Raw genomic sequence first — 19,839 nt, 5'->3', positions numbered from 1 at the left:
AGAAGTCCCTAACATACAGGAAGAGCAGTCTGGGGCCCAGACTGCCACAGTCTAGAGTCCCAGCCAAAGAGTTTGGAGCTGAACTGTCATTTGGTCTTTAACTATAAATTGCTCCGTCCTAAGGATCCTATACCCCCTTTAGACCCAAGATCTACTTTCTTATTATTTCAAGTTACCCTCTGGTCCCTGGCCACCAAGGATGTAGTAGCAGACAGCATTATTTCAGAAATATTGTATTCCTGAGTTGTAACATGTAAACTTTTTGGATATTTTGTGGAGACATTTGTAGAGTTTAAATAAAAAGTTTTGATAAAAATTCACTTATGTCACTGAGAAACTTTTAAGTATTTAATTAGCTCAGCTAAAGTGGGTGCTTCATTTGTCCACTGGCTACAACAGGGAAAAATAATTCCTTGAGTATGTTATCTTTTTTTTCTAAGAGACATTTGATAAATTAGAAATAGCACCAGCTTTGGAGTGAAACCAATCTGGGTTCCAGTTTTACCTCTGCCAGTTACTAGCTAAGAGAACTGGGACAAGTGCCTTAATCTTGTTGCATCTGTTTCCTCATTTGTAATCATTTTCACCTCACAGCATGGGGATCAACTGAAGTGATAATGTATGTGAGAATTCGTTGTTAACCTTAAAAGTGAAAGTGAAAGTCACTAAGTCTGTCCGACTCTTTGTGACCCCGTAGCTGCCAGGCTCCTTTGTCCATGGAATTCTCCAGGCCAGAATACTAGAGTGAGCAGCCATTCCTTCTGCAGGGGATCGTCCCAACCCAGGGATCGAACCCAGGTCTCCCACATTGCAGGCGGATTCTTTACCATCTGAGCCACCAGGGAAGCTTGTAAACCTTAAAGTGTTTTATAAATGTTAGGTGACAGTTTTTAAAATGGCAGTCTTGCCTGGTTTAAGACAGTGTTATCAATTTGATGTGAGATATTTCTGTGTACACACTTTGACACTGAGTTAGTTTGGGTTCTTTTGCTTTACTGACAAAGTAGAGATGAATGAAAGAAGGTGTAAGTACCCTGTAAAGTCAGAGTATCTTTCTTTGGAGCAGAAAACTCTCCCATAGGGTAGTTACAATGTACATATAGATGTTCTGTCCCAAAAGAGTTGCTATTATTCCCTATCAAAGTGGACCTCGTTGACAATGTGTTACTTGGCATGTTGTCAGGTAACACATTGTACACATACTCAGTGTATGTTGATTGGCAGGGAGAGAGGAAGGAAGGAATCAAACATAGTGTTTGAGATAAGAAAGGAAACGGTATTTGATTATTTGGGACAGTGCTTTCCTTAACTGTTAATTCATATTGTTCACCTTAAATGTACTTGGTAGCATTTGTTTTCTTCCTTTTTTGTTTTATTGTTGTTGTTTTCTGTTTTTCGTTAGGCTTCAACATGCGTGACACTGAGGTCCCTTGATGGTAACCTAGATTAAATGCCTGTTCCCCAAAGCTGCCTTTGTCATTGTGGCAAAGGGCATGTTCTGGTGCTTATCTATGCCTCTCGTGTAGAGAACAGAAGAGGTTTTTCCCACAGTTCCTAAAAAGACCTAACCAAGCATTAGTGCACATGCTTTGGAAAGGGGCCATGGAACCCTGAGAGTCCAGATCAGTGCTTCTCTGATGGCCACCAGCTGCCGAAGTGCCAGGACCGAGTTTGTTTCTTCATCTCATCTTAGGCTAATAGATTTGTGTTTTCAACCAGGTACTGCCTACTGAGTGAGGCCAGCTTAAAAGGCTGTGGGCATCTAGCACTGACTCTAAGATTCCCCTGTCCTTAGCACAGCTCAAGATCATGACTGTACTTTCTAACCTAGCCTCCCTTCTTAGGGCGAACAGATTAAGGCTGAGAGTATTATGCTGCTTACTTGGAGACAGGAAAAAGAAATATCACAATTTTGTTACATTTAAATGTAGGCTCAAAGCACACTGGTGGGCATCAGTCAGTGATTTAATTCGAAAAGTATTCCTTTTCATATTCCTTCTAACAGCTTTCTGGCCTTGGGACTTGCATAGTTGCTGGGTACTCCCTTTACTCTCAACTTGCCTGCATCCTCCCCTTCTATCCCTCTTGAGCTCCCAGCCCTCAACATCCTGAGCTTTTTGCCACCACCTTATTAGCATATCTTATTTTCTGCCTCCTGTGGCATTCCATGGCTCTTACCTAGAGCAACTGTTGTTGGTTTTGTTTTAACTATCCTTCATTAGTTCATTTTTCTCAGTGATAAACAGAAGAGGCTTTGAGAAAGTTCAGTCACTGTTTAGTAATATTTATCATGTGGATCATCTCAACAGTTACCATGTGGGCCCCCTATGACTGTACACCCAATGTTTCACTCCCGCTGCAGCCCAGAGCTCTGTAAGTGGATAAAGGAACTCCCTGCTCCTCTTTCCTCACCGTTTTGCCCATCTCCCTTTTTACTCCACATAGTGCCTCAGCAGTTGTCCTGTAATTATTGCTAGGTAACTCCCTCTGAGTGAATATTTTGCTTTCAGCAGATTTTTTTAGTGTGAAACTGAGGATTCTACCCACTTCTGAAAACTGTAATTTTTGAAATCTTTCTGAATCTTCACTGTGTTGCTTTTCTTTTTTAGAACCAGAGAAAGCTCATAAACCTGCTTGAATCCTTTTCAAATTATTATTGATTAGGTCCCATTTGTTTATTTTTGTTTTTATTTGCATTACTCTTAAGACATGGATCCAAAAAGATACTTCTGCAGTATATGTCAGTGTTCTGCCTGTGTTTTCCTCTAGGAGTTTTATATTATCCAGTCTTACATTTAAGCCTTTAATCCAATTTAAGTTTATTTTTGTGTATGGTGTTAAGAGAATGTTCTAATTTCATTATTTTACATGGAGCTGTCCAGTTTTCCCAGTACCAGTTATTGGAGAGACTGTCTTTTCTTCCTTGGATATTCTCGTAGACTAATTGATCTTAAGCGCACGGGTTTGTCTCTGGGCTTTCTGTCCTGTTCTGTTGATCTATGTTTCTGTCTCTGTGCCACTACCACACTGTTTTGATTAGTGTGAAACTACAAAGTTTCGTAGTATCGTCTGAAGTCAAGGAGCCTGATCCCTCCAGCTCTGTTTTTCTTTCTCAAGATTGCTTTGACTATTCAGAGCCTTTTGTGTTTCCATACAAATTAAAAAATTTTTCTTCTAGTTCTGTGAAAAATGCCATTGGTAATTTGATAGGGATTGCATTGAATCTGTATTTTGCCTTGAGTACTATAGTCATTTTAACAATATTTATTCTTCCAATCGAAGAACATGGTATATCTTTCCATTTGTTTCTGTCATCTTCAGATTCTTTCATCTGCATCTTACAGTTGTCTGGGCCTTTGCTTTTTTTGCTAGGTTTATTCCTAGATATTTTATTCTTTTTGATGCACTGATAAATGAAATTTTTTAAAAACTCTTCTTTCTGATCTTTCATTGTTAGTATATAGAAATACAGCAGATTTTTAAATATTAATTTTTTATTCTGAAACTTTACCAAATTCATTGATAAGTTCTAGTAGTTTTCTGGTAGCATCTTTAGGATTTTCTATGTATCATATCATGTCATATGCAGACACTGACAATTTTATTTTTCTATTCCAGTGTGGATTTTTATATTTCTTTTTCCTCTCTGATTGCTGTGGCTAGGACTTCCAAAACTATGTTGAATAAAAGTAGTGAGAATGAGCCTCCTTGTCTTGTCTGATCTTAGAGGAAATGCTTTCAGCTTTTCACCATCCAGTGTGATGTTAGCTGTGTGTTTGTCATGTACAATGGAATAGTCAGTTCAGTTCAGTCGCTCAGTCATATCCAAATCTTTGTGACTCCATGGACTGCAACACGCCAGGCTTGCCTGTCCATCACCAACTCCTGGAGCCTACTTAAACTCATGTCCATTGTGTCGGTGATGCTATCCAACCATCTCATCCTCTGTCATCCCCTTCTCCTCCACCCTCAGTCTTTCCCAGCATCAGGGTCTTTTCCAGTGAGTCGGTTCTTCGCATCAGGTGGCCAAAGTGTTGGTGTTTCAGCTTCAGCAGAATTTCATGGCTTGCTCCTTGGAAGGAAAGTTATGACCAACCTAGACAGCGTATTCAAAAGCAGAGACATTGCTTTACCAACAAAGGTCTGTCTAGTCAAAGCTATGGTTTTTCCAGTAGTCATGTATGGATGTGAGAGTTGGACTATAAAGAAAGCTGTGCGCTGAAGAATTGACGCTTTTGAACTGTAATGTTGGAGAAGACTCTTGAGAGTCCCTTGGACTGTAAGGAGATCCAACCAGTCCCTCCTAAAGGAAATCAGTCCTGAATATTCATTGGAAGGACTGATGCCGAAGCTGAAACTCCAATACTTTGGCCACCTGATATGAAGAACTGACTCATTGGAAAAGACCCTGATGCTGGGAAAGATTAAAGACAGAAGGAGAAGGGGACAAGGATGAGATGGTTGGATGGCATCACCAACACAATGGACATGAGTTTGAGTAGGCTCCAGGAATTGGTGATGGACCTGGAAGCCTGGTGTGCTGCAGTACATGGGGTCACAGAGTCAGACACGACTGAGCAACTGAACTGAACTGAATATTCCATAAAAAAGAATGCAATAATGCCATTTGCAGCAACATGGATGAACTTAAAGATTATCCTATTAAGTGAAGTAAGCCAGACAAAGACAGGTATCATGTTATATCACTTATATGTGAAGTCCAAAAAAAATAGCATTGAAACATGTATAATATCATATATGAAACAAGTCGCCAGTCCAGGTTCCATGCACGATACTGGTTGCTTGGGGCTGGTGCACTGGGACGACCCAGAGGGATGGTACAAGGAGGGAGGAGGGTTCAGGATGGGGAACACGTGTATACCTGTGGCAGATTCATGTTGATATATGGCAAAACCAATACAATATTGTAAAGTTAAACAACAAAATAAAATATTTTTTAAAAAAAGATACAAATGCACTTATTTACAAAACAGAAATAGGCCCACAGACACAGAAAACAGACGGTTCCCAAAGGGGAAAAGAGTAGGGGAGGGATAAATTAATTAGGAGATTGGGATTAGCAGGTACACACTAGTTTATATGAAATATATATATCCATCAGGGACCTACTGTATAGCACAGGGAACTATACTCAGTATTTCATTATAACCTATAAGGGAAAAGAATCTGAAAAAGAAGGTATATAGAGAGAATTATAGAGATACAGATATATAAATAAAACTACATCACTGTACTGCACACCTGAAACTAACACGACATTGTTACATTTAAATCACACACACACACGTTATTAAAAGGAATTGGCCAGGATGTGGTATTCTTAAGTCAACCTTTTTAACAAATGTGCTCCAATAAAATTGTTTTCGGTGCCAAGAAAGATCACCCTGAAACAAGACAATTTTCATTTCATGTTGTATCTACTTTCGGAATGACTCATGTTATTCTTCTTCCTAATTTTAATTGGAGAAAATAACAAAATAATGAATGACATATTCTAAGCTTTTCTTTGGTTTAGGCTAATAACAGTTGTTTAGCATAGCTTTTTTAAAAACAGAAGCATAGTTTATTTACAGTGTTGTGTTAATTTCTGCTGTATAGCAAAGTGCTTCTGTTATATATATATGGACTTTCTTTTATTTTATTATCTGTATATTATTTTTCATTATGGTTTAATCACAAGATATTGACTGTAGTTCCCTGTGCTATTAGGACTCTGTCATCTATCCATTCTGTATATACTAGTTTGTCCCTTAACATAGCCCTTAATATTTGAAAATAAATGGCAGTTTGTCATTTTCTTTGGGCATAAAGAATGCCCCATATTATGTGAATAAGAAGATGGATCTGTTGTGACTAAGGTTGTGGCCTAAACTTTGTGTTGTGTTTTTGTAGTCTATTTACATAGCGGCAGTGAATAGAAGTTAGAGTTGACACTTACAGCATTCCACATCCCCAGGCCCAAATATTGTTGTTTGGTCACTAAGTCGTGTCCAACTCTTTGTGACCCCATGGGCTGCAGCACACCAGTCTTCCCTGTCCACTATCTCCTTGAGCTTGCTCAAACTCTTGCCCATTGAGTCAGTGATGCCATCCAATCGTCTCATCCTCTGCTGCCCTCTTCTTCTGCCTTCAGTCTTTCCCAGCATCAGAGTCTTTTTGAATGAGTCGGCTCTTCACATCAGGTGGCCAAAGAACTGGAGCTTCAGCTTCAGCATCAGACTCTTTTCAGACAGCAGTAAATGTTCATATTTCATAAAGAAGCCAGCAGATTTTTGGGGCCACCAAAAATCATCACTGGGCTGTCTTTCCTAAGTTGGCTTTTACTTGCTTGGAATTCTTAGTCCTTGACAGATAGTCACAAACAATAAAGGGGCCAAATAGTTAAGTTATTCTACTTAACTCTTCTAGTCTTCAGGCTACTCTAGGTTGTCCTACTGCAGAACCAAATAGTCCCTCTTTCTTCTCCATCAACCTTGCTTCTCTTCCTCCATTGTCCCTCTGGACAGAATTTGTATATGGAAATAGTCTTATCAGCATGAAGCATTGCATGGTATAATGAAGAATAGACAGACTCTGGAGTCAGATCTGAGCCTAAGTCTCTGCTTTTTACTTCGTAGCTATGGTATCATGGGCCAAATTGTTATAACAGAGCCTTAATTAAATGGTAATACTACTGTGCAGGGTAGGACTTGTTGGCTGCTAAAAGTACATGTGTTCATTAAGTGCCCTGCACAAAGAAAGCACTTAGTTAATATCAATGGATTGGATTTCTTTTCTTTCTCTTTTATTTTTGCGGGTGTTATTGTTTTGACTACACGTTACCCTACTTAATTACTGAGCTTTAAATCCCTGTGTCTGTGTCACTTTGGGTTCTAAGAATCTATGGTCTATTAATTTTACTTGGTCATTTGTTTTTTCCACCCTCAGTCCAGACTTCATCCTGGTTAATTTTGGCCCAGCCTGTCAAGATTCTTTCTGGATCCTGATTTGGCTGCTTACTTAGTTTTTTTTTCTTTAACACTGTGTCACATCTGAAGTTGATGTGTAAAAGATAAGTATCTTTATCTAAATCATTGAAGAAATATCAAACAGGTTAGAGAATAGTCCAGTTTAGCCCTGTATTAATGTTCCCAGGTATTCTACTTGTGTTATCTTTTTCTCAAAGGGACTCTAATTCCTTGGGATCAGAGACCATAGTAAATGCATTATTTGTCAATCATATGATGTCTTAATAAGTATCATTTCCATATATGAATGAATGAATTTTCTGAGACATGGAAGTAAAGCAGTAAAATAACACACTATATCAAATACATATTTTAGTCTGTGGACTTAAAATATGATTACATCTCAGTCCTAGATGATTAAGGGCCTGATTTAGACCAGTCTGTTAGCTAGACTTAAGGCAGTATTTTTGTATTCCATCTTTCAGTTTCTGTGAATCTTTTGTCTGTAACTGCTTTACTTAGAAGGTCAAAGGGAATGCTGGAACTGTATTCTTGGGTTTGTCCTTATCACAGTTTTAAAATCAGAGCACCCCCATTTTAATCTACGGTGAAAAATAAATTCTTCCTACTACTATGGCCTTTATAAAGTATACCCATCTATTCATGTCAAACAAATTAAGTTCTCTTTTTTCTTATTTAGAGTATATACATTTATCTATCCATAAATCAGTCTCAGGTAAAACAGTAATCACTGAATACAGTAAAAGTAAATAAATTTAGAATGATGGCCATACTGCATTTACTTGACTCTTTGAAGCTGGTGAGGAAACAGAACTTAACGCTTATTGAGCGCACCCTCAATGCCAGTCACAGTGCCCGAGGCTTAGCATGGTTCCCTTGTTTACCCCTCACCGTCACCAACAGCCAGATACATGGCCGTTGCTAGCATGAGGATTGCGAGCAGTCGTGTTTGGGACATGACTACAACCTGAGAGAGAGCCATTATACTGTTTCTCAGAGAGTGTGTATTCTTTCCAGATGACAGAATGTTCAGAATTACTCTCCCAGGATTATTGAGGTTTCATCCCTAGAAGCTTCTGTTCCTTTCTCTTGGTCTTGTGATACTCACAGGGTGGCAACTGATGCAGTTCATTTATAGTGGAAAAGGGGTATTCTGGTGGATGCCAGAAGCAGGTAAATGACGTTGGGCTTCCGATTCTGATACCCAGGGAAACTGTTCTCTAGGGATTCCCTTTTTGGGATCAGTTGTATGGACATAGGAATGGGATTGCCACATCTAGGAGCCATTAGAAATACACCTTTTCCTTAGGGAACTTATAGTAATGGAAAATGAAATGGGTTAAACTCTAAGTATCACTAATACTAGCCTGCCTGTGTTACCTTTGTGGAACAGCCAGCCTGGTGATATACATAAGCCCTTCATAAAAGGAATGCTTTGCTACATATCTGATGTCTGCAAACTTGGTTTCCTCCGATGTGTGGCTTCATGTGCCTGGCCTACAGCTTGCTGCTTACTCCCGTCTCTTGCTTGACTGCCTTGTCTGTTCTCTTTGGAGCTCATCTACTGTTGGGTCTTTGCTTTTCTCTTTGGTTTGCAACACAGTCTAAACCCTGTTAATTCTGTCTTCACTATTAGTTTCCTCCCATGTTACCATTTATCTCTTTTCTTGGCTTGTCATATGTACCTCAACTCCATTGCTCTTTGTTGTGCCCTCCCTTTTTCTGGGTGTTATGATATTACGTGTTCTAGGCTTTATACCTGTGCCTCTTCTAAGCAGCTGTATTTTATGCCATGGGATGTTTCCCTCAATGACCACAGCTGGTTAAACCAAGACTGAACATTTGACTCAAAAGCAGCCAACCTTACAGTCTTAAAACTCAGCCCAAAAAGTTAAACTGGGCCAGTCAAGATTGTCTCTCAGGAGTTTGCAGTTGGAAAACCATAAAACTCCAACCATTGTGTGTGTGTGTGTGTGTCTTGTGTTTAAATTTGAAAAATCATGCAGAGTAACTTCTGGGATGGTCATTACAGGGCTGTGTTCACTCCAAGTTTAGCAGGACTAATGGAGGCCAGTTGTGGGAGGAAGGAGGAGACCAGAGCTTCATGAGAGATGAGGGGCTGGAAATGAGAGGAGGCCCCGTCCACAGAGCTGGCATTGTTCCTGCCCTCCTAAAGTCTGGTGGCTCATTTTCTCCTGGATTCACGTGAACGTTCCCAACAGCCTTACAGTAAATGCCTCTTTTTACTTGAAATATTTTAAGCGAATTTCTGTCCCTTCTAACCTAGATTCTGATACTTTTAAATACAAATATTAAAAGATTTTTTAAACTCCAGATTGAATTGAAAATATTGGACTATGTAATAGAGCCTTCCTTGCAACCTCATAGCAGTTTTTCTACAATCTTCCATATCAAGAAAGAATGAATAAATGCCCAAAGTTTAAAGTAGAAATAGAGAGAGAAAGCACATTCTACATGTTCTCTAGGGTATCATTCTTTATGAACATTAAATGTTTCTACAAGCTCAGACTGACTGAACTTTCCTTTTTTCTCCTAACCTTCATTTGGAGGACGTGTATAGAGAATTAAATACACTAAACGTCCTATACCTGGATGCTAATGTAATGTACTCCAGAGTGCAGATCTTACTTTCAGGATCAAAGATTAGACAACATATTGCTTAATAAAATACCTGAATTCTATAAGAACAAGTAACAATACTACTCTTGTTCTTTATAGTCCTCAAATGTTAACTTTCTTGGTGTCCCTTGGGTCACACAGAGTGGTTTCCTCATTATTAACCTTATAATTAGGATTTAGTTTGAATCCCAGTAACATTGTCTTACTTTCATAAAAACTAAAAAATATACTTCTTAGCCTCTGTTTTCTCTGACTTGACCATAATGGACCATAGTCCAACTTTTTAATATGAAATAAGTTTGTTCATGATGAACTTAATCATTTCACTGGCTGTCTTCTGAAATTAGAACCAGTTGGTTTCATGCATTGGAAAAGGAAATGGCAACCCATTCCAGTGTTCTTGCCTGGAAAATCCCGGGGATGGGGGAGCCCAGTGGGCTGCCGTCTATGGAGTTGCATAGAGTCGGACACTACTGAAGTGACTTAGCAGTAGCCTATTTTGAAGTTGAGATTAAGATGTTTAGAAGGTGAGAAGATTGCAAGAGCAGTTACTGCCACCAGCTCCCCACTCAAATCCTGATAGCCTGATGCAGCTCAGAATGTTAATCCTATACTACAAAATAAAGCTTTATGATATTTTTAAGAACTGAGTAATTTGCCTTTGTTTTAAGACTCAGTAGTGCAGTTTCAACTGCTAGGCGAAAGATAAAACAGTTGTAAAAAAACAAATGATTATAGTACTCAAAAGAAGAAAGGAAAGCATTGACTTATTTCAGTCTAAGCTTTTTTGAAATTGCAGTTTTGTTCTTCTCAAGGAAAGCACACAGTATCTCCATATTACTAAACATCTATCCCAAAGCATGACATAGTCATACACCTGATGCAGGTTTCAGAGCCCTGTCTCGTCCTGTTCTTACCTCTGTCTTTCCCAATAAGAAATGCAAAACTTCATTCTAGGTGGGGTGGTTGTATTACCAGAATTACACTGGTACTTTCCGGATTCATGTTTTCTGATAAAGTTTGCAATTTTAAACTTTTTTCTTAGCCACTCTACATTAAGGCATTTTCTTTCCATGTAGAAAGTTCTCAAGTAATGGTTCATTGGTTGAACACTTTTGCTTACCTGTTTACTTAAAATATTTAACTTGGACTATCACTATTAGATCACTTCCTGGTACGTTACTAACAACTTATTTGAGGCTCTAACTTTCTTTCTCTTTCCTTTTACACTAATGCCTTCTCCAGGGAATCATTTTTATCAAGCCTAGCTATTGATTCAGAGATCAAGTTGTTGCCTTACTGAAAATCAAAATTCATATAAATGTTTCTCAGCATTGACATTTGAGTTAATGTAAATACAAATCTCTCTCCATTTTTCAAATTTATGCATTCCAGCAGAAATGATTGTAAAGCTAATTTCTGTTAAGTGAATCCTATTTTCTTATTAATTTCCTTCATAAAATCAGCAGTGTATTTCTGTAAGGAAAATGTCAATGACCTAAACAATTGATGTAGAATTTGTGGCCAAGTCCTCTGGGGTTCTAGACAGTATAATACAGCAGTCTTGCTGAAAACACTCTGTAGCACTTTCAGAATTGTGAACTATGTAGGTCTTTGCTAACTCTGTAACCTCTTTTGTCTTGTCACCTTCTGAGACTTGGATTGTTGAGAAACACCTAAATAGGATGAAGATTACAATGTCATATTTTGCAAATATATACACAGTCTAACACATAATGTATTTTAGGCTAAAATTTACTTCTGTGTTCAACCATACACTTTTGCTCATTTCATGTGCTAGCAAGATAATGCTCAAACTCATTCAAGCTAGGCTTCAACAGTACGTGAACTGAGAACTTCCAGATGTACAAGCTGGATTTAGAAAAGGCAGAGGAACCAGAGATCAAATTGCCAACATCCATTGGTTCATAGAAAAAGCAAGGTAATTCCAAAAAACCATCTACCTCTGCTTCATTGACTCTGCTAACGCCTTTGACTATGTAGATCACTACAAACTGTGGAAAATTCTTAAAAGAGATGGGAATACCAGACTACCTTACCTGTCTCCAGAGAAACCTGTATGCAGATCAAGAAGCAACAGTTAGAACCGGACATGGAACAACGGACTGGTTCCAAATAGAGAAAGGAGTATGACAAGGCTGTGTATTGTCACCCTGTTTATTTAACTTCTATACAAAGTACATCATTTGAAGTGCTGGGCTGAATGACTTGCAAGCTGAAATCAAGATTGCTGGGAGAAGTATCAACAACCTCAGATATGCAGAGGATACTACTCTAATGGCATAAAGTGAAGAGGAACAAAAGAGCCTCTTGATGAAAGTGAAAGAGGTGAGTGAAAAAGCTGGCTTAAAATTCAGCATTCAAAAAGCAAATATCATGGCATCTGGTTCCATCACTTCATGGCAAATAGATGGGGGAAAGTGAAAACAGTGACATATTTTATTCTTTTGGACTCTGAAATCACTATGGATGGTAACTGCAGCCGGGAAATTAAAAGATGCTTGCTGCTTGGAAGAAAAGCTATGACAAACCTAGATAGTGTTGTAAAAAGTAGAGACATCACTTTGCTGACAAAGATCCATATAGTCAAAGATATGGTTTCTCCAGTAGTCGTGTATGGATGTGAGAGTTGGACTGTAAAAAAGGCAGAGTGCTGAAGAATTGATGCTCTTAGACTGTGATGTTGGAGAAGACTCTTGAGAATTCCTTGGACATTGAGGAAATCAAACCAGTCAATCCTAAAGGAAATCAACCTTGAATATTAATTGGAAGGACTAATACAAAGAAAGACAATGCCGAAGAATGCTCAAACTACCGCACCATTGCACTCATCTCACACGCTAGTAAAGTAATGCTCAAAATTCTCCAAGCCAGGCTTCAGCAATACGTGAACCATGAACTTCCAGATGTTCAAGCTGGTTTTAGAAAAGGCAGAGGAACTAGAGATCAAATTGCCAACATCCGCTGGATCATGGAAAAAGCAAGAGAGTTCCAGAAAAACATCTATTTCTGCTTTATTGACTATGCCAAAGCCTTTGACTGTGTGGATCACAATAAACTGTGGGAAATTCTGGAAGAGATGGGAATACCAGACCACCTGACCTGCCTCTTGAGAAACCTATATGCAGGCCAGGAAGCAACAGTTAGAACTGCACATGGAACAACAGTCTGGTTCCAAATAGGAAAAGGAGTATGTCAAGGCTGTATATTGTCACCCTGCTTATTTAACTTCTGTGCAGAGTACATCATGAGAAATTCTGGGCTGGAAGAAGCACAAGCTAGAATCAAGATTGCTGGGAGAAAGATCAATAACCTCAGATATGCATATGACACCACCCTTATGGCAGAAAGTGAAGAGGAACTCAAAAGCCTCTTGATGAAAGTGAAAGAGGAGAGTGAAAAAGTTGGCTTAAAGCTCAACATTCAGAAAATGAAGATCATGGCATCTGATCCCACCACTTCATGGGAAATAGATGGAGAAACAGTGGAAACAGTGTCAGACTTTATTTTTGGGGGGCTCCAAAATCACTGCAGATGGTGACTGCAGCCATGAAATTAAAAGACGCTTATTCCTTGGAAGGAAAGTTATGACCAACCTAGATAGCATATTCAAAAGCAGAGACATTACTTTGCCAACAAAAGTCCGTCTAGTCAAGGCTATGGTTTTTCCAGTGGTCATGTATGGATGTGAGAGTTGGACTGTGAAGAAGGCTGAACACTGAAGAATTGATGCTTTTGACCTGTGGTGTTGGAGAAGACTCTTGAGAATCCCTTGGACTGCAAGGAGATCCAACCAGTCCATTCTGAAGGAGATCAACCCTGGGATTTCTTTGGAAGGAATGATGCTGAAGCTGAAACTCCAGTACTTTGGCCACCTCATGCAAAGAGTTGACTCATTGGAAAAGACTGTGATGCTGGGAGGGATGGGGGCAGGAGGAGAAGGGGACGACAGAGGATGAGATGGCTGGATGGCATCACCAACTCGATGGACGTGAGTCTCAGTGAACTCCAGGAGTTGGTGATGGACAGGGTGGTCTGGTGTGCTGCGATTCACGGGGTCACAAAGAATCGGACACGACTGATAGCAACTGAACTGAATGCTGAAGCTGAAGCTCCAATACTTTGGCCACCTGATTCAAAGAGCGAATCATTGGAAGAGACCCTGATGCTGGGAAAGATTGAGGGCTGAAGAGGAGAAGGGGGCGGCTAAGAATGAGATGGTTAGATGGCATCATCAACTCAATGGACATGAGTTTGAGCAAGTTGCAGAAGATGGTGAAGGACAAGGAAGCCTGGTGTGCTGCAGTCCATGGAGTTGCAAAGAGGCAGACACGACTTAGCGACTGAACAACAATAAACATATTCACTTTCTCATTTGATTAGTTCTAGGACTCAAGCCAGGATCTGTATTTAGAATTAGAGACAAGGGACTATAATGCACTAATGAATTAAACTCAGCTGGGATTTAGAATCAGAGCATTAGAGTTCACATACCAGCTTTGCCAGTGTTTAATGTCAGACCTGCCTTTAAGACCTCATTGTGCTGTAGGATTTTTCATCTGGGGAATGGGGAAAAGCTTTCTGCCTCGCAGGGTTGTGAAGGTGAAATGTAACGTATATGGAAGGGCTTTGTGAGTTGTCACACTCTGGCCTGGGACACTAATGGCACTGGGTCACACACCCCATGCTGTGTGACATTCCTTGACCCATTAAATATCTCTGCCCCCAGTCATTGTGACAACCAAATGTGTTATTACACATTTCCTCATGCACCTGGGGGATTGGTACCATTGGTTGTGTGCTGAGCAGTAGAGTTGTAGAAATAAAACTGTGTCCATAACCATCAGCAGGCTCATTCATTAAAAAGTGAGCTAAACAGGGAAAAGGTAATTTGGTGCTAAGTGTAACTGTACAAGAATGCGCCAAGTGCAGAGACAGTGAAAGGATGGTGTCATTAACAGCCAGAGGAAGACAGAGTCTTTCCTATAGGTTTTAAAAGATAGATTCAGAGTTTGTCAAATTAACAACTCTTCCTCAGCAGAGAGCACAGCATGTGCAAGAACATGGAGACCTGAAATAACAGGGCACACTTTGGAAGGTGTAAACATTTTGATATTATTAGGACACTGTCAGTACAGTATAAAAAATAATTAAGTTCGAGTGCATTGGACAAAATGACTCATTCAGGGAAAAGTGAAAGATATTATTTATTCCTTATTGTTTTCACATTTTGAAGAAAGTTTATATCTTTTTCATTCCTCATCTTTGTATTATTGTCTCATCTTTCTATTATGTTAATTTAAGCCCTCATTGCTTATGCTGTTTTACCCAAAGAGGAATTCACTCATTTAATATATACTTTTATTGCCATGTGGTTAGCACTTTGTTTAGTATTGTGGTTAAAGGATGAATGAGAGATAGAGAAAACCTTTACAAAGAAGTTGTAATGAGTCCCTGCAAAACACTTGGCATTGTCAGAAATATAAGAGTAATAAAGCTATTTGTATTAATAAATATATTACATTTATTTAACAGAGTCTTTGACACATGTTCATCAATTTATCACATTATATAAATGAAGAAACTAAGGCTTAAAAACACTGAATGATTTATCGTCTCTTATCACATCGGCAGCTAGGACTGAGCATTCTATTCTGGTATTCTCCCTTTTCTATCTTATTGCCTACGTGGTAACACCCAAGAGAGAGGTTTTCAGTCTGGTTAAGAGCCAAAGGGGGACAAGAAGAATGATCTAACAGAAGTTCAGAAAGATGAACCAAAACCACTTGTAACTATTTGTATGTATGAGACAAAATATTCAGAGAAGATCTAGCAGTGAAGTCTACAAAAGCAGTACAACATCTCTGTGTTACCTTCAATACCCTTTTCATGATTTAAATCAGGTGGTAAATACAGAGTAAATTCATCATAAGACTTATTTCCCATCAATACCAGATATAGATATAGAGGTGGAAACCACATACCACCTTATGTGTCTGCTACATTACAGCCTCTCATTAAGTGTTAATCAAATGTTATTTGCTGGTGTGGGTGAAGTTTAGGATACAATCCATTGTTAACAAACAATTCCTTATTTCTAGGCAGGATTATTGTAATTCTAAATAGCTATTTTTAGATCAAGATTTACTAAAAGTAAATAACTTTCCTCAAGATAATGAAAGTTTAAAAAGCTATTTTGAAAGCTAATTAGCGCTGTGTGTGTGTGTGTGTGTGTGTGTGTGTGTGTGTGTGTGTGTGTTGTGTGCTCAGCCGTGTCCAACTCTTTGTGACCCTATGGACTGTAGCCCATGAGGCTCCTCTGTCCATGAGATTTTCCCAGCAAGAATACTGGAGTGGGTTACCATAGTGATTGATAAATACTGTTCTCCATTTGACATATTGAGGCATTTTGTTTGTCTCAAAAGGCAGCACAGAAATGGTTACAGATGACAGCTGTTATACCACTAATAAGATTAAAGTAAAGAAATTAGTTGTGTCGACTTTAATCTGCTGTTTAACACTGCACGCCACCTGGGGTCTTCTCCAGAGCCTACATGTTTAATTGTGACTTTAAAATTATATAACCAGATCCTACTTAAGAACATATCTAAAGACTAGCTAATCATAGCTGTCTTTTTACTAGACAAGACAGAGTTTAACACTAGACTTCAAATTAATGTTTTAATTTTATGCTCATCCTAATTTTTAAATATATTATTCTAATCTTTGCAACAAAACACCATCTCAGTGGGAGGTTAATTTTAGGAAACGCAAGAAGTCTAATTAGGTTGTACTTAAAATATATGTGATTTCTCATTTAAAATTAGAGTGTGTCTCTGTGGAATAATTAAACTGCTTATTCTAATTATACCAAATTCACCAGCTAAACAAGAATCTTTGAAATAACTCATCTAGTTGAAGATTTCTTTCTCCTGCTCTGAGGCATCATTATACTTAAGAAAATCCCTGAATTAAAAAATTACTTTTAGTGTTTTTAAAATGTTACATTGTAGAATATGATATGCAGTGTAGTAATCATTTATAATTGTTACATTGAGTTTTGATGCAAACTGAGGTGTAGAAGGCACATAATTTACATCTGCGGAGCAAAGACTGGCTGGTCGGCAGCACTATCAGCATCCCTTCTCTACCCCAGTCTTGAGCTGTCTTTTATTTCCAGTTCCTGGATGTTGGCTCCTCGGCTATCCACACCCACCCTAAGTGTTGTAGCGTCAGAAAGGAGGAAGTCAGAGGTGGAGAAGGCTGTGTGAATTTATGCTAACCATCACAGTGCCAGTGGGGAAAAGTTTTCTTCTTTACCTGCAGCTCACACTGATTCAAATGTCCACTGCAAAAATACCCCAAAATTCTGTCACAAATCCACCTTCTCTGTGGTCACAAAAATATTAAAACTGAATCATCTGTTTATTGTTAAATTTTCTGCATCATTCTTCTGTCCCCAGATTTCTTGCCAAAAAAAACATTTTCTTCTTTTTTTAAAGTTTTATTTATTTTAGTTTCTAACGCTGGGTCTCTGATGCTGGCAGGCCTTCTCTTGTTGCAGAGATCAGGGCCTTCTCTTGTTGTGAAGCACAGGCTCTAGGGCAGGCAGGCTTCCGTAGTTGCTGTTCCCAGGCTCTAGAGCACAGGCTTAGTAGTTGTGACCCACGGGCGTAGTTGTTCCACAGCAGTTGGCATCTTCCTGGACCAGGAATCAAACCCATGTCTTCTGCATTGGCAGGCTGACTCTACCACTGAGCTACCAGGGAAGCCTGGAGAAGGCATTCTCTTATTAACCAAGACCTGCTTATCTAATTGTACTAGTTCAGTATTTGAATTTTGTTATTCTCTGTGTCAAAGAGAGGAAAGAGAGCTGTTGTATAGAAGAGTTTGAAGGAAAAATGCTTTTGAGTCCTGAAATATCAGTACAAAATTACGAGACACTTTTAGCTAGGGGATGGGGCTCCCACCCCTAGTCATTCTAATGATTGTTTAAAAGTAGAAAATGTGGCTAATAATGTATTGGTATGTTCCGCAGTTATTTCTTGTATGTTCTGCTTGAAACAAGGAAGACAGTTGTCCCTTCATGTAGACATCCCTGTGCCCAGCCAGCTCGGTGCTGTATGCTATGAGGACTCCACAAAGGATGAATCAAGGACCTGAACTAGAAATCACTCAAGAGTAGTTGTATAATAGAGTTTTCAGTGCTTTGACACTAGTCTGTTTTTAGCCTTCAGAACTGGCACATGCAGCTTTCATGTGGGCCAGGCCTTCAGGGCCAGGCCTACATCACAGGCCCCATTGCGTGAGCAGCCACTTGCTTGGTGGGTGCAGTTCAGTTCAGTTCAGTCGCTCAATCGTGTCTGACTCTTTGCAACCCCATGAATCACAGCACGCCAGGCCTCCCTGTCCATCACCAACTCCTGGAGTTTACCCAAACTCACGTCCATCGCGTCTGTGATGCCATCCAGCCATCTCATCCTCTGTCGTCCCCTTCTCCTCGTGCCCCCAATCCCTCCCAGCATCAGGGTCTTTTCCAATGAGTCAGCTCTTCGCAAGCTTGTTAGAATTCTAGCTGCAGTTGCCTCTCCCTAGTTTCAGATAATTCTTTTTGATAGTATCTAAACAAGTTGTTTTAGTTTGGAGCTTATAATGACAAAGCATAATTTGAAAATGATGAATATAAACTATATACCATTTATTAGATGCTTAATGCAAACAAAATGTACTTGGTAAATTATAATATGTTTGGGAGCTCTAGTTTTAATATTCATTTCACCCCTCCCTAGGAAACTGGTATTACTCCAGGTCTGTGTGTTCTGGTTCAGTCCAGATAATCTTTCCTTAAACAATATCATTTGCTAACCATCCTCTGTCATTTGTAATATTCTGTCCTTTCCTACACTTATTCACATCAAGCCCGTTCTTTCTTTCCATGAGGGCTAAAGCAATAATTTACAAAAATTCCCAGTTTCTCTTTGCAGCTGTATTGTTGTGACTCCGTTACTTGGCACAGGATTTTGCTCCATAGGAACATAAAGCCTTCGCTCACTTCCATGTATATAAGTGATATGCCATCTATTATGAATAAATGCTTAATGCAAACCAAAGGCATTTGGTAAATTATAATTTATAAGTGTTCTGGTTTTAAACTGCCAATGGCAGTTGTTTTTAAATGTCTGCTTTCTTGACACTGGTATCAGATAATGGATTTGTGAACTGTGTTTTCTGAAAAGCCTTAGTCAGTATGAACCCGCGTAAGGTTATAAACTTACGTACTTCCTAAGTGATATTATCAAGTCCTCTTCGGCTGCAGCTCTCTAGGGCTTTTCTATTTAACTATTTCATAACATCTTAGATACTAATCTTAATGTCTGAGGTATACTATACTTGTATTCAAATTATGTTCTTCTTGGATTAAAAAAAACAAACCCACCTTCGTGATGCCTTTTCTGTCCTCTGTTTTTCAGAGAAAACATTTTTAGTGAGAAGACCTACTGATACAAGATTCACTCATGTATTCATGATTATCTGGGTCAGAAAACCTTTATCTCCACCCCCAACCACAGTGTACTTTTGACGGAATGGACAGTAAGATTTTACTGTCTTCTCAGAAGATACTTTTAAAATCTGGGGCTTTCTGTTTGATGTTAAAAAGTGCTTCCAGTCATTTGGGTTTTAAATTACAAGGAAAGCTGCTTGGGCAGACCACCCAAGCTGGGTTCAAAGAAGTGATCGTTCTAAGACAGGTGCTCTTCAAATAGAGGTTGTCTTTCAAACAAGTTCTACTGAGTGGACAAGTTTTTCCTGACCCCTGGGATTTTTTATACTCCCCCCGCCCATTTTTTCTCATCAGAAACCAGTTTCGTTGTGGAAGTTTTCTTGGGAAGGTTTTGTAAGCATAAGACTATATAGATGTAACATTCTGCACTTTACTAGTAAATGCAGTGTCTTTAATGTAAAGCACAGAGGGCGTTAGGACAATAATCCCACACCCTGTGCTGTTTGCTTTTCCATGTGTAGATTTACTTATGCCCTGGGATATTCCACAAAAGAGTTTAGATCAGTTGTAGAGTTTTCATTGACTAAGAAAAAAGAGAGATTAGAAATCAAGACTATAAAAATATAGATCAAAATCAAAGGAAAAAGAGGATACAATAATAGAACTATAAATTCCACATGTCATTCT

General features: G+C 39.0%; 1 protein-coding gene across 5 annotated transcripts in view; it reads left to right on the top strand.

Annotated features, from left to right (window-relative positions):
• Positions 1-19,839, top strand: part of SCAPER (S-phase cyclin A associated protein in the ER) — a 421,796-nt gene that overhangs the window by 266,695 nt on the left and 135,262 nt on the right. The window lies entirely within an intron of this gene.

This window comes from Bos indicus, chromosome 21 (genome assembly GCF_029378745.1).
Source record: "Bos indicus isolate NIAB-ARS_2022 breed Sahiwal x Tharparkar chromosome 21, NIAB-ARS_B.indTharparkar_mat_pri_1.0, whole genome shotgun sequence".
NCBI classification, from domain to species: domain Eukaryota; kingdom Metazoa; phylum Chordata; class Mammalia; order Artiodactyla; family Bovidae; genus Bos; species Bos indicus.
This window is presented reverse-complemented; position numbering and strand designations above follow the sequence as displayed.